At 34.8% G+C, this 6,719-nt stretch overlaps 1 long non-coding RNA gene across 1 annotated transcript; it reads left to right on the top strand.

The window, feature by feature from the left end:
* The first annotated feature begins 4,015 nt into the window (after positions 1-4,015).
* On the top strand, positions 4,016-5,580 carry LOC121051445. Its single transcript, XR_005805740.1, has 3 exons — positions 4,016-4,374; positions 4,489-4,622; positions 4,883-5,580. It is a non-coding gene; the product is annotated as an uncharacterized LOC121051445 (long non-coding RNA).
* Positions 5,581-6,719: the final 1,139 nt, after the last annotated feature.

Raw genomic sequence — 6,719 nt, forward strand, 5'->3', positions numbered from 1 at the left:
AAAATAAGCAAAATAAATAAATTAAAATCAATCTAACAAAGCAAAATGAAAGAATGGAAAAAAATATAATATAACAAAAAATAAATAAAGGTATCGGACTTTTTTGCTTTGCCTGGTGCGAGAGAAAAAAAAATTAGGTTACAGAATTTGCAAACCCCAATATATAATATAAAAGCTGTCAAAATCCTAATGATATATGAATATTTATTAATTTATGTTTTGACTTTCTTCTCTTATCCTAAATTCCTAATTAAATGAATATTAATATTTTATTTTTAACCTGACAAAGTGACAATTACGTGGGTTAGAGAGTGGGGGAGGTGGGGGTTAGAAACTTAGAATATTATATATTTATGTGTACAATTCAATTTAGAAGGGGGGTCCAGCCATTGCACATACACATAAATCAATAGTTTAATTAATAATAGACATATAATATTATATATCTGCCAAAGAGCTGAGGGGCTCAGGACTCCGTCAGACCGAATGACGGGTCCGCCCCTGTGTTTAGGTTAGATCAATGTGAAATGACAAGTTTTTGTGACTGGAATTCTTGAAATATGCTTGTAGTTTCTGGTGGATCTGGATTTTATTGTATTTTTTAGTTTTTTGATTTTGAATCTTGGTTTATTTTGAGAAAACAAAAGGATATACGTTTTGGGCCCGAAAACCCAGAAGCTCGGCCCGAATTGAAACGGGTCGATCCCTATTGGTTGCAAAACGGGCTTTGGGCCCTAACCGTAAGAAACGGGCCGGCCTCAGGCCCAACAAAATTTTAGTTGGACCCGGCCTGTGCCCAGCCCTATGAAGGTGTCACATTTATTATAAAATATTCAAAACAGTTGTAATTAATTTGAACAACGGAGACTGGAGAGTGGAGAGGGTTACCTCACCTGTAATTAACTGGTAAAGGGATGGCTACGCAGCACCAATAAGTCAATAAATAAATCTATCTTAGAAACTAAAAATGTTTTATTACTTTTTGGCAAGGAGAAGCTAAAAAAGTATTAAACCATAATGATATCGGTTTGCTGTAAAATTATCTGAAAGACTTTTGAGTTTTACAGCCAGGACAATTCATGGGGATTGGTTTCGAATGATTACTGAGGACAGTGATGATTTAGACCCATCCACGTGACGGCACGTGGACTCTTCTTCTTCTTCACAGATCTAGATACCCAACACCATGAAACACCATGAAAGCAAACAAACTTGATTACTACTGCTAAGTGCTAATCGATTATGCTTCGAATTTAAAACCCAATGAATGGTTTTAGGTGCGTACAGATTACAGAAGCAAAGAACGAAATGAATATAAACCTAATACTGATGCTTACGAACCACCATATTCAATTTACGTGCATGCCACTCCCTCTTATTCTCTCTTAAACCCTAGAAAACCCTAATGCTGCAGAAACGATTAAACTAAGTAGAGCTGACCACGTTTTGTGGGTTTCAGAAATAGGTGACTGAGTTAGTGGCTTTCTTGGATGGAATGTCTGTCTGCGTTGGGGTATTCTTCATGGCTTCCACTAACCAATTAAGTAATTAAGCCACTGCTTAATAAACTACTTTAGACAATTCAGAGTCAGATCGGACGGTGGAGGCTCTCTAGTGGATGTCTAATTTTTTGAGATGGGTTATTAAAACTTTAAAAGGAGATGTTTAGACAACCCATATTGCATTACTATATGTTTATTCATAGAATGTTGCATGTCGATCCATCGATCGATGGTTGATTGCATTCATCTTATCCTAGCTAATCCCTCCCTTGAATCTCTTCATCAACACGTAGCGTCTTTTTTGGTGAATTTTACACTATTAATGTATTGTAGCTCAAGTGGAGGAGGTTTGTTGATCGACCTACATATTTATTTTTTTAATATATATATATATATATATATATATATATATTATTATTAAGAGAAGAAGTTTGTCGGCCAAAACAGAAAAATTTTACCAAAATATCCCTCAAATATTTAAAAACATTTGAATTGAAATATTTGAGAAAAACAAAATGGTCAATTTGCAAATAAAATAAAAATAAAAGAAATTTAACAAAAAAAATCAAAAAATCAAAAACAAAATATATGCAGCAATTTTCTCTGCAATCTGTGAAATAACTTCTCACGTAATCATTCACACCCATAGGGTGTGTTTGGAGTCTAGTATATATATATATATATATATATATATATATAGTCATTAATTTTGAGTGGAATGTAACTGACTAACTGTTTTTGTGTGAAATTTCCGTTTCGATAGTTGAGTAATGTTTGCCTCTTTTTTCATGTTTCATGTATTTTTTAATAATAAAAGGCTATGTGTAGTTAATTGATTGTCGTCTGCATTGATTAGGTGGAAATTATTCTATGCACCAACGGTGCATGCAAATGACCCAACACTTATAAAATGATCTCAACCCTTAATATTTATAATTAATATTTTTCTTAGGAACATTTATCTCACTTTGGAAATTATCATATGACATGAACATTATTTTATTTTATTTTCTTATTTTATTATTATTATTTTTTTATAAAAAGAGGATAAAAAAGTTTCACTCCTGCCTCTATGGTGACTTGAACCCATGACTTCATACATTGGTAGTGGGTGCTCTAAATTATAATCAAACATTTCTATTTTCACACATTGCAAAAGTGCTAAGTCCAAATAAGAATTGAAGTGTTTTTTGCCATAAGGAGGGAAGTTGAGAAGATAGTTTAAGGTCAATAGAGGTGGAAGATTCAAAAATCCTTACTAGAAGAGATCGCCGGCAAAGCCTCCCGTCGGTCAGATGGCGGAGAGGTTGGTGGGAGGAGGAAGTTTTTTTTTGTGGAACAATTCTTAGGTTCACCCCTAGGGTGAATGAGCAAATTCACTCTCTCTTGTGATTAACGTATAATAACTTTATAATTTTTTAATCCAACTGTTTATATTGTATAACGTAATATAAAGATTAGCTCTGTAAAAAATCGATTAAATTGAAGACCTTTTAGTTATTCATTTCTATGAATTACATGGACGGTTCATCATAGTAGTAGTAAGTGTTGTTAGAACCATTCATTTGTTTGATTCAATTAGATAATTAAACGATTTCCGATTTGATTGATTTTTTACAGAGATGATCTTTAAAGAATAATTTAAGATATAGACCGTTGGATTATAAATTTATTAAGTAAAAATATATTAATCGACAACGGGGTGAATATGATCATTCACCCTAGGGGTGAACCTAAGAATTGTTCTTTTTTGTGGATGTTGATGTGCACCAGTTGAGGCTGGGTTGTTGTGATGTGTTGGTTTTTGGGCTTCTCTTTGTGTTCGATCTGTCATTTACTTCTGTTTAGGCCGACCTAGCCTTTAAGACTACATTTATATGAGTTAACCATCTCAATCTTAGAGTTTCAATTTGGTTTTCTTAAGTCTGGGCTTTGCCAGGCCCTTTCAGAATAACCATCTTTTTATTAAGCACTTTAAATTGTCTTGTAATCTGCTAGGCCTTCTCTGATGATCATTATCATATGGGCTGCAATTGGAAATCATAATTCTACGATATTTTCTTCAAAAGACATGGGAACTTGGTTTTGATCAGAGTTTTATCTCGAGTAACTTCTAGCAAGAGTCGAGCAAATTGTTGAAGACACAATATTTAGCTACCTTAACTAAAACTTGGCTGAAAAATCAACAAAAGTTGCTCTTATGAACAATCATTTCTGTCATTCTCTATTTTCTAAAAGATGCAATCCAATTATAGTTACAGGCATTAATTACTTATTTCTTGTTTGTGAAAATAAAAATTTCATAATGTCTCATGCTACTTGCTAGATGTATTGTTGTGTCTGGGGCCTGCTTAATTAGTAGAAACAGACACCATATAAAAAGGTTTCTCTTCCCCTCACCCATCCTCATGTTTAGGCGCGTAACCACATGGTAGGTTATCTAAGTTGTAGCCTAGACATGATTTTGGCCCAAAAACCCTTTAGTATATGTATATTCAGATACTAGACTAACTCGAGCCTTGGAGTCCTCGGGTCCTCGTCTACTTGATGGTAGTGTGGCACATCATTTGCTGCTTAGTTGAACACTTAAACCCACAAACCCCCGCCGGAAATCGCCGTGAGCCCATGAGTCCATGACGTCGAGCAATGACCCCAAGCCGCGTCCGTAATTTGGGGATTTAAAGTCCGATTTGGGGATCACAGATTCACATGTACAAGTTGTTCTTTTGCTTTTGTTTGTTTGATTTGGAGAATTGGAGTTACTTTTGTTAGTTTGTTTGTTTGATTTTAGGTCTTGACCTTTTTGATTCAAGGACTTGACATTTTGAGTTCTTGCCATTCTGGGTCTTCGTTTTATGCGTCAACTTTGCAGGTAATGGAACTACAGTTGCAATCCTTCTTTGAAAACTTTGATCCCTGAGCTGCTGCTACTAATTAATTTCCATCAAAGTAACTAACTGTTATTGTTGTCGGTATGTGTTTTTAGATAAAAGTTGGTTGGCTAAAAGATCTTACAAATTTCAACTTGGAAAACCTTGACATTGAAGTTGATTGCTTTAATGGATTCTCTATGCAGTACACCAGTGCTGGCCACTGCTAGGATATGTAGCAACGTTCAAGGTACAAGGAAAATGTTTAATTGTTGGCATCTCTGTTTATAAGGAGATAGATACATAACAATGATCATTTTAGTACAAGTGCTTGACTATTGCTTGATAGACGTCTGATGTTGTTTTCCATCTAGGTTTTGTATTTTTAAGTTCTTTTCATGCCATATCAGTTGTTGTGATTTACTTATGTCTAACAAGTTTGTCTACTTAGTAGATACAGAGAAACACCATAATCTTTTCACACACGTCTATTTTTCTTTCCCAATCCAGAATATATACTCCCATCTGCTTAAGGCAATTGAAACTCAATTGGATTCCCTTGTGATGCCAACTGATCATATAAGGGAGACTCTGCAAGAAAAGGTCCCCATCAGATTAAATGATATGATAAATGTTGAGAATCAGAAGTATAACTACAAGAACATAATGAACTAGAGGAAGTGCCATAAAATATTGGGATGGTTGGAGAATAGAAGAAGCAGGTATTGAAATAAAACTAAAAGTTTAAATAACTTTTGTGGTTGAAGAATCCCCATCAGAAAGAAGAGGGGAGGAGGAGAAGCTGAAGGGCAGGGCACATGGAAACAGAAGGCCATGTGGGGAAGATTCAGAAAGAGCACTTTCTTTAATTCAAATTTGTTGACAGGTGGTGAGGTGGGCAAGCTTAGCAACAAAGGGCAATGACATGGATGGATCCACCCTATTCTAAAGGGGGGTACCCTCTAAACTTCCAATAAAGGCATGTGATTGTAAGAGGAGCTTTGTTGTAGGCCACGCTAATTCAGCAGTACTATCCCCTTGAGGGTCCCACAAACCTGCCCCAAAAGAGCCTAAACCCATGTCTAAGGCTATCATCACCTCTAACCTCTCGATTTTAGATTGCTAATTCGTAATTAATTACTAGTGTTACCAAATTTTATTCATTTCGATCGGGAGACCTCTTACATCAATATATTGATATATTTACAGTGTGCTGCAGAGTTAAATTGACTCTACAAACTAGCTTAGGAGTACTCTATTTCTATAGCGAACTAGTTTACTTAGTGAATTAATTAAGTATATTTGATGTATCATAAAACTTCTTTTGATCAAATATCTCACTTTAATACTTTGCTCCATACTACCTCTATGTTGAACGTCACTAAAATTTTATTCATTTAATTACTAACGTCTAGTCTAGCACTCTAACCTAGCTAATCTAACATAGACATGATTCACATTGGTGAAGACCCACGATGATGATAACTAATGAAACTAACCGACAAATCAAAATAAGGAGAGAGTGAAAACTTAATGATACATCTAAGATAAAGGGACTAGCCAGTCTATCCTAATCTAACATGAACATGATTGATCATGGCGAAGAGCAAGAATGCTGATAACTAATAATACTAACTGACAAACCTTTATAAGTCTCTATGTTAAAAATTTAATGATACACTCAAGCTACGGACCGCCCAACTAGCCTAATATAACACAATGATTGATTTTAGCGAAAACCCACAATGATGACAACTATTGAAACTAACCAACAAACAAGAATAAAGAGAGATGTTGAAAACTTAATGATACTTTCAAACTAAACGGATTGGCCGGAAAAGAAGTGTTTAGCTAGCTAAAAGAAAAAACCTCATGTAATGTTCTTATTAGTTACGGACAAAAATAAACAATTGAGAACTTTCAAGACATAATATATACATGAGAAAAAAAAAGAAAAAAGCACATTCACACAGTTAGAATTGTTCTAGGTCTTGGCTTTAGAAAAGTGAAAGCAACCATTGATTTCTCCATCCATGGAAAACTGACACAGAGAGTCCCATCATTTTTCCTTTTGAAGGCATATCTGCTTAGCTTTCAAAGCAGAAGATGGAGGCTAAGAAGTGGAAGAGATGACCCATTTTCAACCAATATGGAATCTCATGTGTTCTGCTATTCCCACATGAATAATGTCCTCAGGACAATATATGTCGGGGTAGCAGTTGGTGATTACCTAAGATAATCATGGTTAGTGTTTCTTGTAGGTTAGGTAAGTCTGTATGTATGACATTTAAGCACTTCCATCTTCTTAATTAATCACTGAACCGTGAACAATAACATTAAAAATCTC

This window comes from Rosa chinensis, chromosome 2 (genome assembly GCF_002994745.2).
Source record: "Rosa chinensis cultivar Old Blush chromosome 2, RchiOBHm-V2, whole genome shotgun sequence".
Taxonomy (NCBI): domain Eukaryota; kingdom Viridiplantae; phylum Streptophyta; class Magnoliopsida; order Rosales; family Rosaceae; genus Rosa; species Rosa chinensis.